Source organism: Pteropus medius, unplaced genomic scaffold, assembly GCF_902729225.1.
Source record: "Pteropus medius unplaced genomic scaffold, Ma_sr-lr_union100, whole genome shotgun sequence".
In the NCBI taxonomy this organism is placed as follows: domain Eukaryota; kingdom Metazoa; phylum Chordata; class Mammalia; order Chiroptera; family Pteropodidae; genus Pteropus; species Pteropus medius.
In genome coordinates, this window is record NW_024340695.1 from 4,874,522 (window position 1) to 4,900,082 (window position 25,561).

At 42.7% G+C, this 25,561-nt stretch overlaps 1 protein-coding gene across 1 annotated transcript in view; it reads right to left on the minus strand.

Moving 5' to 3' along the window:
- SYNDIG1 (synapse differentiation inducing 1) overlaps positions 1-25,144 on the minus strand; it is a 254,701-nt gene extending 229,557 nt beyond the window's left edge. Inside the window, exon 1 of the mRNA XM_039864680.1 lies at positions 24,420-25,144. The gene's annotated coding sequence lies outside the window, so the exon portion shown is untranslated. The remainder of the gene's footprint in view (positions 1-24,419) is intronic.
- Between the last annotated feature and the right edge of the window lie 417 nt (positions 25,145-25,561).

The following is a 25,561-nucleotide window of genomic DNA, read 5'->3' on the forward strand; positions in this document are numbered from 1 at the left end:
CTGTTCTGACACTCTCTCCAGCTCAGTGGTGTGTAGTGTCAGACTGTAGGAAACCTAGCTCAACCTGTTCTTTGCAGAAAACAGAAGGCGTTCTTGTCCTTTATCCTGAGAGAGAGAGTGACTGTTAGGTTTTGTTGTTTGTTTTTCTTTTGGAATTGGATGTTTATCAAAGTCTCCCAAGCCAGGATGGGAATACACATATCTCCTGTGGTAGCCTGCAGCAGATCTCGGATCAGACAATAGAGAGTTGTTGTGCCTACTCTTCCCCTCACTCCCCTCTCCTGCTCTGCCCAACTCTCTTGTCTAGTGAATGCTAAACTTTGCTCATTCAAAGCAGAGCTTTGGGGCTGCTTCCTCTGTTTAGTGTTGGCAAAGCCCCAACTCTGACAAAAAACTGTAATGCCTACCAGGAACCAGCAAAAAAGAGTGGGAACATCCAGAGGAGCTGGGCCAGAGAAGTCTCCACTCAGTGAACAACAAGGAGAAAAGCACAGTGGTCAACAGTATAACTTTCTAGTCAGAGCTGGGGTGGATCTTGTTGAGTCCTTTGTTACCTGGTATCCGGATACACCTGTGTCTTGCTGAGCATCAGGTACTCCATCTTTTAGAAAGCAGTTAATAGTATCTCATACCATGTTCACAGTATAGTATATTTTAGCCCTATTTTTATTCTCTTCACCCATCCTCAGCATTTATTCTTCTTCTTGTATTTTTATATGGGTCTTTTGCTTCCAAAATGTACTTATATCAAAGGAAACGATCAGTTTCCTGAAGAAAGGTACAGTGTTTTCTATTTTATTGTGTTCCCAGATGCAGTAGGTGCCCAATGGCTTGTGACACAATGAGCAAATGAGTTAAACTGTCTTCAGGAATAATCATTCCCCTAATTTTCTGCAAATACTCCCAAGTGCTGTCAAGTTGATACATTTGTCAATGTATAACTAGGTTTCCTATTTCGTCATTCGATCTTAATATAAATGTTAACGTTAGGTCCCCACTTGGGGGAACTGAGATGTATCCCTATGTGGGTCTGCACCTCCAAGCTTCAGGAATCTTTGATGGACTTTTTCTGGGCCTACTATGGGAAGATGCCAAAAATACTTCCCTCATGCAGCTGTCCCCTGTTGCTAGCTCTGCATGCAGTCCTGCAGTGAGCCAGCCTATCAGAATCAGCTGCTAATAATGTCCAGGTGATAGCATCTTAGGCTCACCCCCTTTAATCTACTGCATCTGTCAACCTGCCAACCTGTCAGGAGTTTACATTGTTCTGATATGATTTGTTTTGCACAAAGTTCACGAGTGTCCTGCTCTCTCCTGCAAATGGTATTCTCTCGGCTTGTACTGATCTTGAATCTCTATGAGCATCTTTTACTTTGCTTTATTTTGTATTTTACTAGTCATGACTTGTACTTTTGAAGAATTCACACAACTGATTGTAACTGACCTCATGTTTGCTCAGCTAATTAGTTGGCTTCTTAAACACTAAATCCTCAGGTCCTGTTGAATGGAGCAGATTTGGCCTATTGAAACCTTATTTTCTAAGTTTTATGATCTTGACCCTTTAATAGCTCCACCTGCCTTCTCCTAGCACCAGTCCTCAGTGGCCAATCCTCACCCACCTCCACAATCCACAGACCCACAAAGAAGCCCAGGGCAGTGACCCTGTGGCACCTCATTACACAGACTCAGTCCTCTCTGGTGGGTTCATTAGGTTGATCTAGACCAGCTCCTCTGGGATTTGCTTCCTCCTGGCTTTGTTCCCACTTATATGGTCCAAGCTTACAGAATGTCAGGAGTGACTTGCTGACTTGGCATCCATTTTTCCCTCCTCAGTGCCTACCTGGAACCTGACCTCTCAGCTTCCTAGCATCACCTTGCTCCCTGTATGAAGGATTCTGTCAAGCTCATTCCCCAGGGGCTGGCCTCATTTAAGACCCCATGTAAGGAAACACTGGCAATAGTTGTTGCATGTTGGCCCCTGCTTTGGCTGATACTGCTGAGTACTGCATATCTCTCATCTCATGTAATCACCGTGACAACACCATGAAGGAGCAACTGGTGCCTCTTCATCATTCACAGGGAAACTGAGACACAGAGAGGCGAATAATTTCCAAAAGGGTAAGGTGTAAGTCAGGATTCAAATCCAGGCAAGCTGGCTGCAGAGTCCCCAGGTACAGCTCCATTTATACCCCAATACTTTCCACCATTCCCCCTCCAGCCTCAGCCAACACTTACTCAAGCTATTATGACTTGTTTTTCCTCCTTTCAGCCTCTATTTCCCAAATACCAGAAGCAAATATTATTTTTACATGCTCTCAGGCAAAGCGTAACTGCTATTTCAGGTGAAATAACTGTCCATAAATAAAAATCAAGAAACCACAAAGACAAGCTTTACATAAAGCTTATCTCAGAGAATTGGGATCTGTATACCCTTCATTCAGGCATAGAAATAGATCTATCCCCCCAAAAGAACCAAACACAACAGAAGAGTTCCTTTTGCCTTACATCCTACCATTCTAGTCATTACCAAGAGCAGAATGGAAAGAATCCACTCATATAAAGGCCTAGGGCTCCAAATTCTCTCCATGGCCCTCACCTGACAGCTTGTACTCTCAGTCTTCTGGTTGTCTGCCCTCCCTCCCTCCTCACCACACCTCTCTGTTATTTATGGGCACAGGTGCAGTGAACCCAATTCTGGGGGCTGCATCCAGTTCCCAACAGCTAGAAGAAACATGCTCAGATGTGCTGTGGCAGAGCTGCTTGGTGTAGGCGCAAAACATCCCATGAGGCTTAACACAATCCAGGGGCTATAGCCAGAAAGTCTCAACCTCAGTTTAGTGCACAGGATTGTCTATGTCCCAGAGTACTATCTTCTGGCTCACTGTCTTCCAGATCCTCCAGGAGCAGCTCTCTGCAGTGGTCACATTTATGGTAACAGATTTACTGTTCAGGGTGTATGTGTGGGTGTGTGTGTTTTGTATGTGCTTATGTGTGTGTATGTGTGTCCGTGTGAGTTTGTATGTGTGTGAGCAATTATACCCATGTGTGTTGGTATCTATGTGAGTGTGTGTGCATATGTGTATTTATGTGCGTGTATGCGATGAAAATGGGATGGGAAGGTGACCCTCACACGTCTAGAATATTGCCTTCTAGAAGAAACTGAATGTTCAATTCTAGATAAGGACATGTAGGAATCTCAGCCTCCACTGGTAGTTTAGACTTGCCAAGACAGTGAATAGGACTTAATCACTACAGGAGAAATGAAGACTAACTTGAAAAAAAAGCTTTCTACATATTATACACGGGAAAATCCTGAACCAAGGATTGGTGCCCCTTTCTAGAATGGCAGAGCAGTGCCTGACCTTTACATCCCAGAGCCCCGTAATACCCTGGCATAGGCCTGGTATTAAGGACAGCACATGTCCAGGAGCAGTGTTTCTAGCTGAGAATCCTAGTGGGGAGTCTTCCATCATACTTAACTCCTAATCTGTGAAACACTCACACCTTGGTCCCACTTAGCTCATCTATAAAGACACCTTGGGCCTGTCTGAGGAATAGAATTCTCAGCAAAGGTCAAAAAAAAGATTCATCCTCTGTAAGCAGGAGCCAGTGTGATGCACAGAGGAGAGCTCCTTGTGCCCACATCTATAGGTCCCAGAACAGAGGAAGCCTGCCCTTCCTCAGCTTGTCACTGCAGTCTCCAGTCTGAGCCTGAATAAAGGCTTGTGGTAAATGATTTATCACCACCTCACTCACATGTTTATCTATCTGGTCTACTTTATTCTCAGCACACCGCCAAGAAGTGTGAACCACATCGAAAGCTGATGAGGAGAGGTTACTCCACAAGGCACGGTTTTAAGCATTTTGTATGTATAAAGAATGAGAAATATCTGTCTGGAACTTCTGATCTGGTTCAGTGTGAATGCAGCAGCTCACATGGTGCCTTATCTCCTATAGGAGCTCAAGGATCCTGGCTGAGTCACTTCCTATGTTTCCTCTCTGAAAGAGCAATGAATGACCTGCTGAATTCTCATTCAACATTTTCTCAAGGGTTATATTATTGAACTGAGTATTAATATATATTTTTTATGCAGAGGTATTTCCAGTCCATTTTTTTCTAGCCACATGTATCAGTTATTACTTGTATAAGAAACCACCCCAACAGTTAGTAGATTAAAATGGCAGCTATTTTATTAGCTCACAATTTTCTGGTTCAGAAGGTGGGGTTGAGCTGGGCTGCTCAGTTCTTAGCAAGTCTCACCTGGGGTCATTCTTGAGGCTCTAGTCCCTGGGGGTCCACTGGTACTGAAGAGCACAGGATAGCCACACTGACATGTCCGGTAGTTACTGATAGCTCTTTGCTGTACTGCATGCTAGCCTGGGCTTTTTTATAAGCTGGTGGACAAAGTCCAAAAGAGCGAGTTCAATTGCACAAGGCTTCATGAAGCCTGGGTTCAGAACTGGCACATTGCCACTCTCAGTTCATTGTGTTGGTCAAAATCACTCATGAGGCCAGCCATATTTAAGGTGGGGAGAAATGGACTTTTCTTTTGGATAGGAGGTGTGGGCATGTTACAGTACAAAGATGGGATGTGAGGAGATGAGAAGAACTGATGAAGCCCATGTTTACAATTTGCCACATCTTACATGAGGAAAATACTACAGAGGAAGGAGATAGGGCAGGGAGGTTAGCATGCACATTCACACATATACACATGTATAATGTGAGTGTGTGTATATTAGTTTATCCTCACTGCATGCCAAGAAATGTGCTAGACCCTTTGCAAAACATTATCTCACATTCTTTGAGATAACAGCATTCATTTCCAATTTAGAAATGAAAAGAAAACAGAGCATAGACATGAAATAACTCAGGATGGCCACGGACTGCTGCCTTCTGAGCCTACACTTTAACCATGTGTCCTTGCAATGCTCACTCCAATAAACCCAGAGGCATGGCAGTTGCCAACTCCAGCATTTGTTTTTTACCTCTAAGTGTTTAAATAAAAGGGATGCTAAGAATGTGTTCTTTTTGTATATATTACATAAGATAAACTTTGAGCATATTATATTTCTTGACCCAAAATTCAGGTTATATAAGTTGACATGAAGTGAATAAAGCCATGTGTAAAAGTCATCAGCAAGCCTGCTCTATTGATATCTACAGTTAAACAGCTGCTACCCTCCCTTGGTTCAGACCAGGGACACTGGATGTATTCCTTCTCCTCTATGCCTCCAAACACCCCCACAACTTCCCCTACTCTCTTCCACCACCTTAGCCCTTTACTATCTGGCTGCTCAAAGTGAGGCAAGGGGACCAACTTCATTGTCATCACCTGGCACTTGCTAGATATGCAGGATCTCAGGCTCCCATCCAGACCTGCTGAGCTAGAATTTGCATGTTTGCAAATCCCTAGGTGTTTTGTGTGTGCATTAGTTTGATGAGCTTGGCTTTAACAGGTGTTTCAGTAAGCAAAACTGATTTAGTTGCTCTTTAATATTATTGATCCAATCCAATTTATATTCTTTACATTACTTGTGTGTAAACCAATTTTTTAATATCCCCAAGTGAATCTACTCTGCAACCAAGTTTAAGAACCACTTGAACCTGGGTTACTCAGAGTGAGGCAACACTATCAGCTATGTGCCTGGTGGAAATGCAGGATCTCCTGCTCTGACTCATTGCATTAGAATCTGCATTTTACCAGCCTCCAGGAGATGTGTGTGCTCACTCAATCCAAGCAACTCTGTTTAGCCTCCATCTAGGTCCTCTCCCTGTCTGCCCTGGCCCAAGCCCAAGGTTTGCCACCTCTCTTGAACCCAACTACTTGCCACTCTTCCCCCACACACTATACACAATTTCAGAGTCACCAGCAAACCACTGACTGTTCTTCTGTGTTCAAAAATACACACAGTCTGGTCTTCCCATCCTACATCTATCCCATAAAGGGCCTTGGCATTCCTCTCATTGAGAAGTGGATGACAATCATTGACTTAGTGGGGATACAACCACAGGCTATCACTTTTGCCCATTTTCACCTGGAGACTGGAAAAGTTAAACATCCTCACCCTCACCTGAGCCTTTCTTATAATCAAGAGTGGCTATAGACACAGCTCTAGTCAAAGAGCTTTGGGCAAATGTCTTCTGGAGGGCTCTGTCCATCTCTCCCACTTTTTGCTTTGATCTCAGATGTGATGTGTGGGGCTATAGCAGCCATCTGGGAACCAGGATAATGGCAGAGATGTAGTCCTGAGTCTTCTGAACTACTAAGTCAGCACCTCCCACCTCCAGGCTTTTATTATCTTGGAAAAAGAAACCCCATAGTTCAGTTCCTGTGTCCCTAGTTTTCTGTAGTTTGTTGCTGTTTCTTTTCTAACCTATGCATTCACAGATTTGCTTGAACAGTTCTATTTTTCACATAAATAGGGAAAAAGAAAAAAAAGTTAAAAAGTAATATCCAAATCAGCTTTGCCACCATTTTTTTTGTGTGTAAATCTGGAGAAGTTATCAGACGTGAAAGGACATGAAACTTTCATTTTTTTCTCACCTTTCCCTTCCATCTCTTCACTAAAAACACTAGAGAATGATGGAATTGAACAAAATTCCTAATATCTAGGATTCATTTATGTAATAACTAGCATCCATGTAACGTTCAAAACTCGTGCTATTAATCTATGCCCCAGTTTATGACTAAGGACCTAACATACACTTTTGAGAAAAAATTTGACATATTAAGAATTTATATTGACGTTGGAAAATAAGAAACTGTGGAAGAATCCATATACTAAAAAGTTGGATCTAGATGATTTTCTAATGAGAAAGGCTATTCATTTATTTGTGATATATAAAGCATGTAATTTGAGTATTTTATTTTTCAGTATTTGTGTCATATTTTTTAAAGGTGGGCACAACAATATTTTTCAGCCCACAACTATTCCACAATGTGGCCTTGGCACTCTTCTTATTTAGAGGTGAGTTCTCCGTATCCTCTCTTGAATCTAGATGTGTTTGTGGTGGGAGTGCTGTTATGTGACTCCTGAGGCTATGTCAGGAAAGTTTATGCAACTTATGCCTTTTGCTAGAAGACTCGCACTGGAGCCATGAGTGGCCATTTAGGAAGTTCAATATCTGGAGGCCACTATGCTGTAAAAAAGCCTAATGTAGCCCAGGAGGAGAGACTACATGGATAGTTCTCGGGGTTTTACAGAACTGCTCAGCTGGCCCCCAGCTGCTCAAGTTCCTTGATCTTCCAGCTCTGGATACGCTCTGACTGCATACCTAATGACATACTGAAGCTTGAAGAATCCAGCTGGCCCCTCCCAAACTGCCAACCCTCAAAAGTGTGAGCATTCCATAATAATAAGGTTTTTGGGGGCAATCTGTATGCAGCAATAGGAAGCCACAGCTGTCTATGAAATAGTCTGACTCTATCCTGTTTCTCGTCTGGTTTTCCAGATTTGAGTCAACACCATTGGTGCAGATTGAATTTTGAGGCCACACCAAAATGCCATATCCTAGCACCTCTAGTTGGCCACCTGTATGACTTCTTTGGAAAACTATTTAGATCTTCCGATCATTTTTAATTTCATATTTTTGTTATTGAGTTGTATGAGTCCTCTATATATTTAGATATTAACTCCTTATTAGATATATGTTTTGAAAATATTTTCTCTCTTTCAGTAGGTTTGCCTTCTATTTTGCTGATGGCTTCTTTTACTGTGCAGAAGCTTTTAAGTTTGATGTAGTACCCCTCGCTTATTTTTTCTTATTTTTTTCTTATTTTTATTTTTTTTACTTTTGGTATCAACCCCCTCCAAACAAAACAAAACAAAACAAAACAAAACAAAACAAAACAAAACAAAACATTGCCATTTGAATTTTGTCAAATGCTATTTCTCCATCTATTGAGATGATCATGATTTTTATCCTTCATTTTGTTAATGTGGTATACCACACTGAGAGATTAACTGATGTCGAACCATCCTTGCAGACCTGTAATAAATTCCATTTGATCATGGTATATAATCCTTTTAATGTACTGTTGAATTAGGTTTGCTTATATTTTATTGAGGATTTTTATATCTATGTTCATCAGGAATATTGGCCTGTAATTTTCTTGTCTTTTAGCAACTTTATATGATTTTGGTATCAGGGTAATGCTGGCCTTGCAAAATAAGTTTGATGTAGTCCCTCCTCTTCTACTTTTTAGAAGAGTTTGGGAAGGATTGGTAGTAATTTTTCTTTAAATCTTTGGTAGAATTCACTAGTGAAGTCATCTGGTCTTGCACTTCTGTTCGTTGGGTGGTTCCAGTACTTTTTAATTTTGCAAACCTGAAACTCTGTGTGCATTAAAAAAAGTCTCATTTCCCCCTCCCCCTAGCCCTAGTTAACCACCATTCTATTTTTGTCTCTATGAATTTATATACTCTAGGAACCTCATATAAGTGGAATCATACAGTATTTGTCTTTTTGTGACTGGCTTATTTCATGTAGCATAATGTCCTCAAGGTTCACCCATGCTGTAGCATGTGTCAGAATTTCCTTCTTTTTTAAGGATAAATAATATTCTGTTGTATGTATATGTCACATTTTGTTTATTCATTCATTCATAAATGAACATTTGAGCTGCTTTCACCTCTTGAATATTGTGAATAATGCTGCTATTAACATGGGTGTAGAAATATCTCTTTAAGACTCTGTTTTCAATTCTTTTGGATATATATCCAGAAATGGGATTGCCGAATCTTATAGTAATTCTATGTTTAATTTTTTGAGAATTCTCCAAACTGTTTTTCATAACATTTGCAATCCCACCAACAGTGCATAAGAGCTCCTATTTCTCCACATACTTGGTAATACTTGATATATCCTCTTTTATGATAGTAGTCATCCTAATGGATGTGAAGTCAATCTGTAGTTTTAATGCTCAGTTTTATTAGCTGGTACAGCAAATCTTCCTTCATTCCTTTTCACTTAAAAGAAATTTAGCATCATATCCTGATTATTCTTTCATGAACTTTTGAATGATTCTGTCAAGTTCAAACGGCAATATAATGTTGGGATTCTAATTGAAATAACAACTTAAAATTAACTTGGTGAAAATAATGGTATCTTGTTACACTGAGTTTTCCTATCCAGAAACATGGCATTTCTCTCTATTCATTCAAGTGTTCTCTTATTCCACGAATGAAATTTTATAGTTTACTTTGTACAGATCCTACATATTTCTAGCCAAACTTATTTCTAGATATCACATGTTTTGGTTGTTCTGCTAATGCCACACCAGGACATCTAGAGTACCAAGGACATCTAGAGGTGGGGACACTGAATTTGAGAGAAGGATGCCAGGAAAAGGTGATGACTAACCTGAGTCTTTAAAGAGATTAGAAAGAAGTTGTCAACTAATGATAGGGAGAGTTTTAAGAGCGTATGGTGTATGTACTGGCACATGTGTTTGTGGGAAGGCCTGGTCCAATATTCTGGGAACCTAGAGAGGCAGGAATGAGGCTGGAGAGTAAGTCAAGACTAGCACAAACAGCCTGATATCCTCCACAGATAACCTGTCCCATGGCACAGGAAATGAGAAGCCATTAGAGGGTTTCAGGAGGAGGGTCATTGAGGCAGATCTGAATTTTAGAAAATCACTCTTCTAAAAGTCTTGGAGGCCAGAGGTGAGAAGCACAAGAAAGCAATATATTTTGAAATAAAATTCCAGAAAGATCAGCATTTCTGGGCATTATCTAAGAGGAAAAGACATTTCCATCTTCTGGAAAATTCATTAACTCACCTATATTTTACCCAGACACCAGCATTATGCTAAGAAAAAGGAAGGAGCACACTGTCCATGAGGTCTTGCTGGTTGCCCCGCTGTCCTACTGAGTTTATTTTGTTGTTCTTTGTAACTGTTTGGAGCCTTGTGACATTTAGAGGAAATGCATTTCCCCCCTCTGACTGCTGTATATTTTACAGATTTCTGTCCTCCTGGACTTTTTTAGGCACATAACTTCCTGGCTTGGCCTACAACCCAGTGTTCCCCTCATCCAAACTCATAGGTCATAGTTTGTTGACTTGCTGTGAGCACTGTGCTCCAAGGAAACCACCAAAGAACACAGGTGGAGAAATTACATAATTACATTTTGTCCTACTTGGGCTTATTGCAAAATGGAATTGTCTGCATCTGTTTGTCCATCCAAGTGTTGCACAGAATGTGCAATTGTCCTAAGCATTATGCCAGGTGTTAACCAATGCCAAGAAAACTGAGTGTGGTGGGTGAGAAAACATGAACTTTAGAGACAAACAATAAACAAACAAACCCTAAACACTTAGGTTCATGTGCCAAGGCCCTTCCTCTGGAAACACAAGGTCACAGAGCAGGTTGGGTAACCAACCTCTCTGGGTCTTGTTCCATCAAATGTAATATGGGGGCATCTCAAGAGATGACTGATAGAATCAAATGACATAATACATATATTTCCATCTTTACCCCTCCCTTTCCTGTTCTTCTTTTCCCCTTATGGCCTGAGAGAGAGAGACACTGATAATGTAATTAACTGTAAACAGTAGAAGCTTTGGTTAGTTTTCCTGAATAACTTGTCCGATAAGCTACAAACAAGCTATGAACGCTTTAATATGGTTCTTCAGACTTGGGCTCACTTTACCTCTACAAATTCATTAACTCACTTATATCTTACCCAGACACAAGAAGCTTAAGGCCTTTCAGTGCAGCTAAGCCTGCTTTGTTGCAAGGCATCAGGCTTAAGCGGGTACAACAGCAACACCCAAGAGCATGTTGAGTGGAGGTTCAGCATTCATGGAGTGGTGTCCATGTCCAGCCCCAAGGGCCAAATCCCAAAGTCAGAAAGGCCAGAAGGCTGCACTGGTGTCATAGGTCTAGACAGGCTGGACCCTTGGCATCTGGAATATCTGCAGCCATGAAGAAGTGAGGCCATTCCTCTGTCAGGTTGTCTGCCTGTACTCTCCTCTCCATGAGCTCCTGTGCCCCTCATTCCTCCACAACCTGGCCACTGTCTCCATTTTCACAGAAGCACTAATGCCTCCAAAGCCCATGGCTCCCCTCTCCCACTTTTCTGGTCCCTAGAACACAGGGAGCCCAGAAAGAAGACAGAGATATCCTACAGAGACTCACCTTTCTGGCTCTTCCTGCTGGTCTGGGCTCCACCACTACCATGTCCAGAGACTCACAGTCATGCCCAAAAACCCCCTCTTAGCTCACTTTACCTACTCCTAGAGCAGGCCCACTTCATGTCCTCAATGCTGCTGCTCCCTGGTCCCTGTGTGCACATGCAGGCAGGTGGACATATATTCATGTGCATACAGGCCCCTGGGCTCTCACTCCAAAGATGGAGAGACCCCCTCCAGGTCTGAGGGTGACATTTCCTGAGAGGTCACACAGCTTTTTCCTGTGGGCTGTTGAAACAGCCCAGGAGCATCAGTCCTAAGTTTGAGAGTTTGGGGTGGCCTGTCAGGAATGGAAACAGGCTCCCATCCTGCAGATGAAGTAGAGAAGCTCAAGACTGTAGGGTCCAGGGCCAAAGGTAGGAGCTGTGCCCTGGGAAGGCCTCCTAAGCTGCTGGAAGGATCTGCACAGTTCATCCACATGGTTAATATGGGTGTCTCAGACAATATCGAGGGTGTGACAGATGAAGGGAAAGAAAACACTGTTTGCTCCTTTCCTCCAAGTCATTCTCCTCCCATGTCCCAATGCTGAAAGAATAGAACAGAAGAGCTGATGGAAGAGCAGGCCAGGGTCTCTCCCACCAGGCAGAGTTTCTCCAGCTGTGGAAGAGGTAACTCTAAAATTGGATATAACTTGCAATTCTAACTTGGACTAGGCAATTTACTATCTGAAAATCACCAGAAACCTCTACAAGTACCAAGGAGCACTGGAATACCTGAAGTACAAAATATGGGAAGGTAGGACAGTTCTAAATGGGTTACAGCTTGGCTAATTTATCCCTCATCAAGAGGTTACTGGGAAGCCCTTTGCTTGTACTGTCTTTGAGTTCAGCTGCTATAGTCCTGGGTATATAGAACAGCTAGAGACAGGTAGTGTAGGACTCTAAGTGGGATTGCATCACAGTGCACTGTTAATAAAGTGCAGTCTTTGCCAGTAGAGGAGTGTCCCAGTTGGGGGAGGCAAAAAGGTGAATAGGAAGGGAGGAGGGAGACTCTAGGTGTGGCACTCCAAAGTTTCAACTTTCCAAAATTGAATCCTAGTCTCCTGGAGTACTTGAACATGTGAAAACATCTCTGTTCTGAGGGGAAAAAAAAAAAAAAGAAGGTACTTGAGGCTAGACCATGATCAAACACTAATGAAGTGAGAATACCACCATGATGGTCATACCATGCACCAGAGCCACTCATCAAGTTGACCTGTGCTGTGTGGTCCTATTAGCCTGTGATACACAACACTCAGAGCAGTTACTGGAGTCTGGGAAGAAAATACATGTATGTGAACCAAGAGCCTGAAGTACATGTTTTTCCTGGAAAAGTATGTGTCTAATCAAGTTCTAGAAGTGGAAAAAGAAACTGCATTATCCTGCACATTTTGAGTCAATGAATACATTTTTCCTCTGTGGTTTTAGAATAGACTGTGATGTCCCAAAATATATTCAACATTTCATGCAGAGCTAGTACACCTACACCAAGAACATTTAGATTAGCAATCATGCCAGTGAATATTATGCAAGAGGACCCCAACAAGTGAGGTCAAAGGGGATGACAGAAGGACCGAGACATAAATAAGTGACCCTCTTTGTTCTGAGTCATTCAAGTGACATCGCAGGTCGCATGTCTCTAAATCGAATCCAGAGGCTGTTAGGAAAGGATTCCAAGAGCCCTGATGATCTAATTCTGAACAAGGAGAACAACAAAGTGGTTGCCCTATGTATAAAGTTAGAAGTCTTACATTGATAGCTTTAAAAAAAATCAGGATAAGAATAAAAGGCAGGAAATGAACTTAGAGATAACAAACAGATTATCCCCTTTACTTAAAATTGGCTTTGCACAGAAATCTATCTTTGCCAGATTATTTAGAGTACTGTACTGTATCAGAGTACTGATATGAATGTGCTGTGTCTCTGGGCTTAGTATACAAAAGAAAAACTGTTAAATAGTATGCATATTAATTAATCAGCTCATAGTTCTGTATTGATAAACTGCTTGTACTAAAGGACATTATGGGAAAAGAAAGGAATTGAAAGAGAAGACTGAAGAGAGTATAGGCAAGAGACACTTGAAAGCACTTCTAGGCTGGGTTGGGAGTGGTGTGATTGCCCAGTGCAGGGTCCTCTCCATGGTCTGCATAGATGTAGGGTGGAAGGACTCCATGGCATAGCTGGAGCAGATGAATGATTCTTAAATCTATGAATCATTGAGCTACTAGCATGGGCCAGATCCTGTGCTTAAATGGCATCGCAGACCCAGTATACATTGTTCACCTGTCACATTTGAACATTCCTCCCTGCCCTACAGGACACAGCACCATTATTCCAATTGGTAAAGATAAGGTCCCTTTTCTTTTAAAGAAAATATATGGGGGTAAGAGACCAAGTTCAAGTTCTTAGATATTAAGTCTGGCTACAGAAATGTATATACTTTATTTAAAGGCAATTTTAGTCATTGCAAATAACAAAAAAAATAGATAGCAATCTTTGGTCAGGTAACTTGGGCATTCTCAGGGTTCCCTCTCATGCTAAGTAGAGCCTGAGCCCACCCCTCAGCAGTGCTACTGGGTTTCCTAACCCTGTCCCAGGACCTAATCCCCTTAGAATTCTCAAGAACAAACCATCTTATTTCAAACACCTGCACCAGCTGAGAGTCTGTGTTACTAAGCTGTGAGGACCAAGATCATAAAAATAAGTTTAAAACTGCATGTTGTATACACGGCAAAAGGGTAAGTTTATGTAACATTTTTGTTTTTTGCTTCCCTAGTGGGGGTGAAGCTCTAGTATATTTGAGGTGAGATGTTTTTCTCTTTCAGAAGTATCTTTAGTTCGAAGTTGAAGCAATAGAATAAAACTTTGTGGTTCTAGTTTTCTGAAAATTTTGTTTGCCTTTTGGTTTTGCTTTGGATACTGATGTTTCCCAGTAGAAAAAAAGATTAAGGAAGGAACAGATGGAAGCACGTTTAAAAGTGGTTACTCAAAGAGACCGAATGAGAAGTAGTAATTTTTTAAATTTTTTATTTATTTATTATAAGAATTTTTATTTTTAAATTAAAAAATTTAAATATTAATTTTATTTTTAAATTAGCATATATTAGTTTCAGGTATACAACATAGTGATAAGACATTTATATAACTTATGAGGTGATCATTCCAATAAATCAAGTACCCTTCTGACATCATATACGAAGTTATTACAATATTATTGACTATATTCCTTATGCTATACTTTACATCCCCATGACTATTCTGTAATGACTAATTTGTACTTTTTAATCCTTTCCCCTTTTCCACCCATCCCCAACTCCCCCCATCTGGCAACCATCAAAATGTTCTCTGTATCTATAAGTTTGTTTCTGTTTTGTTTGTTTGTTTTGTTCTTTAGATTCCACATGTAGGTGGAATTATATGGCATTTGTCTTTTCCTGACTTACCTCCACTCAATACAATGCCCTCTAGGTCCATTAATGTTGTTGAGGATGACAAGATTCCATTCTCTCTTTTTTTTGGCTTGTATTTATATTGTACAATTCGATGTTTTTTTTTTTAATTATAGTTGGCATACAATGATATACCAGTTTCAATTGTACTTCATAGTGATCAGAGATCCCCATAACTCACAAAGCGATCATCCTACTAAATCTCTCTTCTCCCTTACATATTTATTACAACATATTGACCACCCTCCCCATGCTACACTCTACATCTCCATGTTTATTCCGCAAATACCCATTTGTACTTCTTAATCACTTTGCCTTTTTTCGCAGACCCCCCCACCCCAAACTCCCTCCCATCTAGTGGCCCTCAAAATATTCATGGTATCTATGAGTTTATTTCTGTTGTTGTTATTGTTGTTTATTTTGTTCTTTAGATTCTACATGTATGTGAAATCATGCGAAATTTGTCTTTCTCTGTCCGACCCATTTCATTCAGCACTATACTCTCTAGGTCCATCAAGCAATATCTTTTTCATCCCCTACCTTTTAGTCTGTGTGTGTCTTTTAATCTGAAGTGAGTCTCTTGTAGGCAGCATATGTAGGAGTCTTGTTTTCTTATCCATTCAGCAATGCTATCTTTTGGTTGGAGCACTTAATTCTTTTCCATTTGAGGTAATTGTTCATAGGAATGTCATTATTACCATTCTTTGCTCATGTTTTTGATACATGTTTTCTTCTTCTTAAAGAAGCCTCTCCAACATTTCCTGTAATACTGGCTTGGTACTGATAAATTATTTAGCTTATTTTTGTCTGGGAAGCTCTTTATATGTCCTTCAACTCTAAATTATAGTTTTACTGGATATAGTATTCTTGATTGTAGATCCTGAGTTTTCATCACATCGAATATTTTGGGTCAAGCCCTTCTGTCCTGCAGCTTCTTTTGAGAAATCAGCTTTGAGTCTTATGGGTCCTCCTTTGTAGGTAACTAACTACTTTTCTCTTGCTGCTTTTAAGATTCTCTCTTGGAATTTAACCTTTGACATTTTAATTATGTTGTGTCTTGGCACGGGCCTTTTGGGTTCAATTTTTGAGGACTCTTTGAGCTTCCTGGGGTTGTATGTCTATTTCCTTCACCAGTTTAGAAAAGTTTTCCACCATTATTTCTTCAACTAGCTCTTCAACTTCTTGTTCTTTTTCAGGTAACCTTATGACACGGATATTTTTATATTTAATTGTATCCTATAGGCTCCTTAAATTATTATTATAGTCTTGGCTTATTTTTTCTTGCCATTCTGACTGAATGTCCTTGGCTTCCCCATCCTCTATATAGGTGGTTCGATCCTCTTCTTTATCTGCTCTGTTGATTCCCTCTAATATACTCTTCATCTCAGATAATATGTTCTTCATTTCTGACTGGTTCCCTTTTATAAGTTCCATTTCCAATTTTATGTTTTTATCTCTTTGTTAAAGTTTTCACTGAATTCATCACTTCTCCTAATTTCATTGAGCAGCTTTATAACCAGTGTTTTGAACTCTGCATCTGTTAGATTGCTTGATTCCATGATTCCTGGATCTGTTCTGTTCTCCCGTGTGGTTTTTGCTTCTTTGTATTCCCATTTTGGCTGCCTTTCTGTGTCTGTTTCTATGTTCTAAGCAAAGCTCCTAAGTCTCCCAGTCTTATTAGTGTAGCTTTGTGTAATAGGTGTCCAATGGCACAGTCCTGAGAGGGGTTCAGCTGCAGGTCAAATTTAGCCCTAGCCTGTGCCCCTCTGGGGCCACCTGTTAAGATTCAGCAAGCAATCCACAGATGCTATGCTTATAGTTGCCTCAAGAAACCACACCAGATTCTGAGGCCAGTTGCCAACAGTGAGTCTTGGTGCTGCTCAGCAAGGAGCACCAAACTTGCCAAGGACATACCTGGATGTGGCTTGAGTGGGGCTGTGAGTTGGGAGAGGTAGAGTTTCAGGGAATCCTCTGGGCAGAGCGACCTCTGTTATCCAGTTTGATGATGTCTCAGCTATGGCAATGCTTTATCCACACACCAGGAAAGGGGAGGGCTCAACAGAGAAACAGTGGATAGCACCAGCACTTCTGCCCTGGAGAAAGCCTCTCCTCCAGCCCTCACTCCAACAATTCAGTGTCCTCCTGTAAATCCCTGGCACTTCCCTGAGCAGCCAATCTGTCACTGGTGCTCAGAGCGAGCAGGTCTGACCCTGCAAAAGTCTGCTCATGGACATAGTCCCTTTAAGAAGTGACTGCAGTTACCAGCCACCACTGCCATAGCTTCTGTCCCAGTCAGCTGCTGGGACTGGGCAGCATCACATCTTTGCCCCCTCCTACCTTCTACCACTGCAGGGTGATTAATTATTTCTCTCTCTAGTTGTAGTGCTTCTGTTCATCTAGATCCCAGGCGACTTTCCTTGCTGTTTGCTCCATGTTTCTGTCACAACTTTAATTTGGTCACAAGAGGGATGAACAAAACCTCTATCCTTTACACCACTTTTTCCATATCTCATTCTTTTTTTTATGGATGAGTAATATTCCATTGTATATAAGCACCACCTCTTCTTTATCCATTCATTCATTGATGTTCACTTGGTTGCCTCCATATCTTGTCTATTGTAAATAATGCTGCAGTGCACATATGGATGCACATGTCTCTTTGAAGCAGTGTTTTGGGTTTCTTCAGATAAATACCCAGAAGTGGAATAACTGGGTCCTTCTTTGTCTCTTGGACTAGACTTTGTTTTAAAGTCTATTTTGTCTGGTATAAGTATTGCTATCCTAGCTTTTGTTTGTTTCCATTTTAATGAAATATCTATTTTCTTTCCCTTTATTTTCAGTCTGTGTGTGCCATTCAATCTGAAGTGAATCTCTTGTATACAGCATATGTAAGGATCTTGGTTTTTTTTTTTTTTTTTTTTTTTTTTTTTTATCCATTAGCTATCCTATCTTTTGATTGGTGCATTTAATCCATTTACATTTAAAGTAATTGCTTATAGATATGTAGTTATTGCCATTTTATTATCCATATTTTTGATCTGTTTTTTTCCCCCTCCTCCTTCTTCTTCTTGTTCTTCTTCTCCTCCTTCTCCTCCTCTTTCTCCTTCTCCTTCTTCTTCCTCAAGAACTCTCTTTAACATTTCTTGTAATACTAGTTTGGTAGTGACGAACTCCACCACTTTTTCTTATCTGGGAAGCTCTTTATCTCTCCTTTGATTTTAAATGATAGCTTTGCTGGGTAGAGTAATCTTGGTTATAGGTTCTTGCTTTTCATCATTTTAAATATTTTGTGCAAATCCCTTCTGGCCTGCAAAGTTTCTGTCAGAAATCAGTTGACAGTCTATGGGACCTGCCTTGGAGTAACTTTTTCTCTTGCTGCTTTTAAGACTCTCTCTTTGTCTTTAAAATTTGGCATTTTAATTATGATATGTCTTGGTGCAGGGTCTCTTTGAGTTCATCTTGTTTGGGACACTCTGTGCTTCTCGGAATAGCATCTCTACTTCCTTAACCATGTTAGGGGAGTTTTCCATCATTATTTCTTAAAACAGGTTTTCAATCTCTTGCTCTCTCTCTTCCCCTTCTGATACCCATAATATGCAAATGTCAATATACTTGATGTTATCCCAGAGGCCCCTTAAACTATCCTTATTTTTTAAATTATTTTTTCTCATTGCTGTTCTGATGAAATGTTTTCAGTTCCTTATCTTCTAAATTGCTCATTTAATCCTCTGCTTCATCTAATCTACTGTTGATTCTCTTTAATGTATTCTTCATTTCAGTTATTGTGTTCTTCATTTCTGACTGTTTCTTTTTATGTTCTCTATCTCCACTTTTACGTTTTCTATCTCCATTTTTATGTTTTCTATCTCTAATTTGTTAAAGTTTTCACTGAGTTCATGTACTCTTCTAAGTTCAGTGAGCATCCTTATAACAAGTGTTTTGTACTCTGCATCTGATAGATTGCCTGTCTCCATTTTGTTTAGTTGTTTTTCTGGAGCTTTGTTCTGTTCTTTCATTTGAGACACTTTTTTTCCTCTCTCCATTTTGGCTGCCTCCCTATGTTTGTTTATATTACATAGGATTGCTATGTCTCTCAGTCTTAGTAGAGTGGCTTTATATTGCAGGTGTCCTGTGGGGCCTAGTGGCACAGTCTTCCCTCATCACTTAAGCCAGGTGATTTGGGTGTGTCCCTTGTATGGGTTGTATGTGTCTTCCTGTTGTAGTTAAGCCCTAGTTGCTTTTCCCACATCAGTGGAAGGGATTGACCCTTGGGCTGATTGGTTGTGAGTACTGTCTAGTTAGGGGCTGACCCTAAAGAGCAGGATTCACTTTATAATGGCTCTTGTGCCTTCCCAGTCTGACCTTGGGTGTGTTGTCTTCAGATGCAGCCAAGAGTGGTGCTCCAGCTCTATCCAAAGCTGGATGCTGGGGGTGCTGGCCTCAGGGTCTCCTGAGATAAACTGCACCAGAGGCCAAATTCAGCTGTAGCCTGTTCTTTGCCTGGGGCCACCTGGCAAGAGTCACCAAGCAACCTGTATATAGTTGCCACCTGAGCTGGGCTTGGAGTTGCCTCGAGAGCCCAAGGCATTGACTGAGTGAGGCTGGCTGCTGCTAGTGCTGGACTTGGGGCTGCTCAGCAAGAGGTATGAGGCATGCCAAGCCCAGATGCTGCTTGTTTGGGTTTTGCGAACCTTTGAGAGATTTTAGGAATGTCCACAGCATGAGCTAAGACAGGCAATTTGTATGGAAAATCCACTAAAAGCAGCCCAGGAAAACCCACAAGTTGGGTGGGGTGGGATCTCAGGGAATCACCAGGGAGGGGATTAGTCAGGTTGATGGAAACTTGCATATTGTGGCTGCCTGTGTCTGCATGTAGGAAAAGGAGGGCTCAACAAAGAAACAATGGTTTCTGTCAGCACTTCTGTCTGGGAGAAATCTGCCCCTCCAGCTCTCACCCTGAAGTCAGATCATTCAGTTCTTCCCCATATGTCCCTGGCATCTTTCATGCTGCTGCCTCAGTGCTGAAGCTCAGAGTCAGTGAGTCCGTCACCAAGTAAGTCCATGCGTGAGCCCCTTAAGAGGAATGTCTGTGATTTTAGCCATGCTTGATCTCACTCAGCCACAATCTGCTGGTTTTTACAGCCAGCAGTTGCAGTGATTCTTTTCCCAGCACTGGAATACTGAGCTGTGGAGCCCATTGTGGGGCCAGGACCCCACACTCCTTCAATCGAGACAGCCCTCATGATTTTCAGTTGCCACATGTGGGTATGGAACCAGCCCGTACCATGTCTTCGCCCCTCCTACCAGTCTCAAGATGGCCTCTCTATATGTCCCCAGTTGTAGGACTTCTGTTCAGCTAGACCACATGACTCCCAATGATGGCTGTTCTGTAGTTTAGCTATAGTTTTGATGCGGTTGTAAGAGGAGGCAAGCACAGCGTTTACCTACTCTATGATCTTGACAGGAACTCAGAAATAATTTTTTTTTTAAAATACAAATTTAAACTAAGTGGCCCTTTATGAAAGACTCAACTTGCAATTAGTTAATAACCACTTTCTCCCTAGGAATCATGTTCACTACATGCCACTATAGCATTATCAGGACATAATTTTTAAAAAATGACTGTGATTGTTACATGAATTGATTGACACTGAACATTGATTTGAACCCTCAGAGCACAACCATTCATCTCCTGGAATAATGTTAATTGAACTCCTAGATAAATTATTTTTATACAAATAAATATGCAAAGTTTTCTCCTGGGTTGATCTGAAGTATACTTTTGGAAACAGGTTTTATTTTTATTATTTTCCACATGAGTACGTTGTTTCTTGGTTGTGTTTTTCTTAGTTCTAGCAGTTATCTTGGGTCCCAATGCTTAATTGTTGTTGTTGTACTTTACTATTTTGTTTTATGTAATTTAACAGGTTATCATAAAATGGTATAAGATGATTTGAACTTTTGATCTAATCAAAATTTGTAACTTAACTCATCATGTATTATAAACAGTGCTTTGCTGGCTATCTGCTTTACAATGTTTTATCCTAGAGAACATGCATCATGTAACTTTTATAATGTGATATGAATCTAAATTTAGTTTTGTTAGATATATTTCATAAACTATTGCTCATAAGCCTTCTTATAAATTCCCTCTAAACCCCAGCTGACATGAATGTCTACCCCACTTAGTCATATTCTTATGTGAGAATGCACACCTACATGGACGTATACACACTGTCCTTATTCTGACTCTTGCCAAAAAAGAGTTGTAGGATGCACATGCAATGAAGGGCTTGGGTTCATTTTTCTATTCGCAGAGAGCAATAGGGATGCAAAGGATACGTTCTAAGACACTAAAATGTTCTCAATCCAGAGTCTTCTGCATTTAAAAAATTGTTACGATGGTAGACATTTTGTTTTCAAAATCCTGGAAAGAATATGGATGAAAAGAAACAATTTCAAGATAGTTAAGTGATTTAAGATTACTCAGCAAGCAGGCAACAGAGCCCAGAGTTTGAAACCTGTCTTCCTACAGGCACTCCAGAAAATACTGTGGGGAGGCAGGGCAGCCACAGACATGGGAAAATCACAGATGTGTGTCTCCCTAACTCCTTTCTCCTCCACCCACAGCTGAAATCTAGTATATATCCTGATGTCAATAAAGCCATAATGATGGAACTGAATTGTAGCCCAGTACCTGCAAGAGTTACTGCAGCTCCTCTTTAAAACACGTTTATGAACACTCAAGAATAATTTGGAATGTCTAAGTATCTTGCACTGTGAATGTTGAACAATCACATTTGTTAAAATCACCTATCACTACCTTCATTCCCATTCTCGTGACATAGGCAGAAACCCAGTCAGCCTATCTTAAATATTTTGAATATTTAATGTTTGAATATATTTAGTGTGTGTGTGTGTGTGTGTGTGTGTGTGTGTGACATGTTGGTCCAATGTCTGCAGCATAATGATGCTGGGTCAAAAGCTATGGCTCCAGTATTACCTCATATCAGCTTGTTTCCACAAAATGGCCTTGCGACCTTCTCTTGAAAGAACAAACTGTTTTGCTACTTATTTGGCACTACCACTTTGCTGCTGCTGACAAATGAACACCATATCTTTCACTCCTTGTCACCTTCACACACTCATTAAAAGAATTTTGTTGGTAACTTCAAGTCTGTTCAAATGACAGATCACGATCAGTCCATGTTGGCCATGAGAATCTCCAACGTGCATGGGGGCCCTGCAAAGGCCAAAGTGAGGTGCTCATGGTCATGCTGGTGCCATGGAAAGACAAGGTTTTTTGCGGAGGGAGGAAGACAAAGCTGCTTGCTTTCAGGATGGTTATTCATACTACAAAAGGTTAGCTAAGGATGCCTTTAAATAGTGCACCTTATGAAGGTATTCAGAAGTCTGACTGAATTTTCCAAAAACGTCACTGACAATTTTTAGAAGCAGCTTTTATATAAAGAAAGGTGCTGAGGTGTGCAAGGTGGGAAGGACCATGTAGGTATGTGTACGTGTGTGTGGTGGGGTGAGGGGAGTCACCCTCCTACTGTCTCTTGAGGCTTTCTCCATGCTATTCTCTAGCTAACAGAAACTACACCTGGAATCAAATGTGAGTGAGTAGAGTGTCTCTCCAGAGGATGATGCCACTGGTGTGATCATCAAATGTTTTCTAGCTGAGAGATGAACTATTTAGTACTCTTCATGAACCTCAGATTAGCACTGACTTTGATAGAAAGCTTACATAAGAAAAAATATTTTTATTCTCTTATAATAGTAATAACTCCCAGAAAAAAAAAAAAGGTTAGAGTTAATGAGAAAGATGAGTCAAGTCCAGTGTTGCACTGTTATGGCATGCTAAATATGGAAGAAATTAACTGCTTATTATTTATGAAACAATTTTTTTAAAGTTTTTACCAAAAAAGGTTCATTTGCTTATCTTGGTTCAACTGAATTCTTATCTATCCCCTGCACATCAAATGATATCTATATTGTCAAATCTATATTGTTTCAAATGTCTCTTTTTCTCAGAGTCTGGATTTCTCCTTCTTGCCTCAGTTACCCCATTCATGCCATTAAGGAATGTTAGCAGGTTTTCTTTTTTCTATCCCAAAACAGAAATGGGAGTTGTCTTCATTTTTATTTTAACATCACCTATGTCCTAATGGAATCATTTAAAGCAGTCATTTCTGAGGATGGTTAGGTGAAAATGAAATGAAACATCATCAGTTGGAGATACATGGGAATGCATTTAGAGGTGAAATGAGCTTTTAAATCCTTCATCAAACATGGCCTCCAGAACTCTGAGGAGGGACAGTAAACAAGGGAGAAAGGTAAAAGGTTAAGGAGTGTGATGGTGGGATGAGGGGTCCATTAGAGGTTTAGCGTACTATTCCTTCTACCCTGTGTACAATTGGAATTTTCTATAATAAAACAACTTGAAAAAGAGATTTCTCATTTTTTTCCCTTTACTTAACAAGGCCCCTCTTGATTATGACTATTCCATTTTGAGGGCCAGGTGGGAGATCACCTACAAATAAACATTTGCTCCTTGCAAAGGTGCCAGGTGGTGTTAAAGAGAGAGAGGGAGGAAGGACTCTTTCTCACACATCCCACCATCCCCGCACCTGTGGTCTGATATCCAGAAGGACATTCAACAAAACTGCAAGGCACACAACATGCAATAATTCATCTGAAAATCCAGCTCCAGCAACTTCCTGTCATAGTGAGAACGGACATCAGACTGCCCCCAGACAACTTGGAGGCTCATTTTCATTTTGGCTGCTGCTAGAATTTCCAGAGTAGGACCCCTCTTGGAGGACCGCATTCCCTCACCAACGCGGCTACCCAGGCAACCGCACTTCAGCAAGGAAAAGTTGGCTCGCTCCTTCCTGGTTTGTTACCAGGCTGCTCACCCTACAGGCTGCAGGTCTGCGCAGCCTCTCCCTTTGGGCTCTGACCAAACATACTAGCCGGTAGGAGGCGGGCGGACAGATACACAGACACGCGCGCAAGGCCCGCCGCCTGAAAATGAGTCACGCACCCCCTGGCCCCCAAATCAGCTAAGCCCTGGACCAGTCAGTGTCTGCTGCACTAAAACACCAGGACCTGGCCAAGGAAGTCGCAGATATTGAGTGCGGGCCAGTGACCTGGCGGCGCCAGCGCATCTGACGCCGCAGAAGGGCTTCGAGCACCTGAAGTCTGGATGCAGGAGTCCAAGCCTCTGCGTGCGAGAAGACACCCAAGGAAATAAAATGCAACCAGAGGACCCCTTCCTTTAGTCCTTCAGAAAAGTCAAGCTACCGCAACTGGCAGCCTTCTCCAAAAAGGGCTACGAGCTCCCATTCTCCTGGGATTTTGCAGAAAATACACAGCTATCAAAGCCCCTTCCTAAGGAAAGTGCCCAACTCTGCCTGTAATCCACTTCTCTCTCTTCTGCTCCAAAAGCACATACGAAAAGGCAGGAATCACACCTAGAGAAATCGAGACTAGAACTTGAACCCCAAAAGCACATCCACTCTCTTCCTTCTCCGCGCCTGTGTTGGTGGATCCTAGGGCTGCGGGCTGTCGTGGCTGCCAGAGACCATACAGCTCACTGATGCCGGTATTCCCATCGCCGGCAGCGAGGGGTTCCGGGAATCCCCGCCTCAGTCCCAGATGCCTGTTGGGAGATCCCAATCCCAGCACGTTCGAACCCTCGCCTTCCTTTCCCCCTCCGCTCTGCGAATCGAAGCCCTCCTGGTCCCAGATGGACCTCGGTCCTCAGCTCCGTGGCTGCTCACTCACCAGCCCCAGCCAGTTTCCTTTTGATCTCTACCGGGGGTCGCCGGAACTTGCTCAGCCGATGCTCGCTGCGCGCTGTCACGGCCTGAGCAGTCCCGCTCCACTATGCTGCCAGATCTCGGGCTCACTAGCTCCCACTGACTTTGCACAGCAGCCCCTCCGCCGGGGCGCCTAGGGTGGCGAAACGCCAAGCTGCAGCCCGAACTGACAGCACACGGCCCTTCTTTCCGCATCTTCTACTGCTTTGCTCTTCCTTCGCGCCTGACAACCGTATACCCCACAAGTCCCGCCGCCGCGACCACCCGGACTCGACGCTGGCGCCGAGCTGCCGCCGGGTCTGCGCGCTCCGAGGCGGAGCCAGGACGCCCTCCCTTGCGAGGCCGCCTCCAGTGCTGAGCCGCCCGCCCGCGGCCCCCGCCCAGCTCCCGCCAGCCCCTCCGCCGCCCGCGCTGCCGGGGCGGTGGGACTTACCTCCCGGACAAGGTGACCTGGCTAGTGAGCCCAGGTGGCCGCCCGCAAGTCTCTGGAGCGAGCAAGCGTGCGGGGAAGTGCGGCGCCCGCTTTTGCTCCTCAGCTCTCTGGCTCTCTCCTCTTCTGCCCTCTCCTCCCCTCCCCTCCCCTACGATCCCCTCTGCGCGGCTCCTCTCCCCCCGCTGCTCCCTGCCCTGAGCTCGCCACCCGCGCCCCCGGCTGTCCCGCGCGTACTGGGAGCGCAGGACTAGGGGCAGCGGCGGCGGCTGGGGCGGCGGGGAGATGCCGGACCTCCGGCCCCCGGGAAAGGAAAGGGTGCGGGGAGACTACCGCGGCGCGCGCGCAGCGGGCTGGTTGGGCGAGGGGCACTTCGGGGCGCGCCGTTCGGCTTGCCGAGCCTGGCAACACGCGTGCAGAAGACAGCAGCCAACGGCTCCAGGAAGGATGGCAGCAAGGAGGGAGAGGAAGAGGAGGAGGAAAATGAGGGGGAGGAGGAGGGGAGGAGGAAACTGCCCCGTGCGAAGGTGGCCACTAACTTTGCCCCAGGCAGACCAGGCCTCCGCGGGTGATCTGGCAGGTGGCCCGGGGCCGGTGTCTGGGAATCTGAGGGCGACAGAGACTGGGCGAGTGGGGGCAGCCACTGGGGACTCAGAGGACAGGGATTTGCCGCCTGG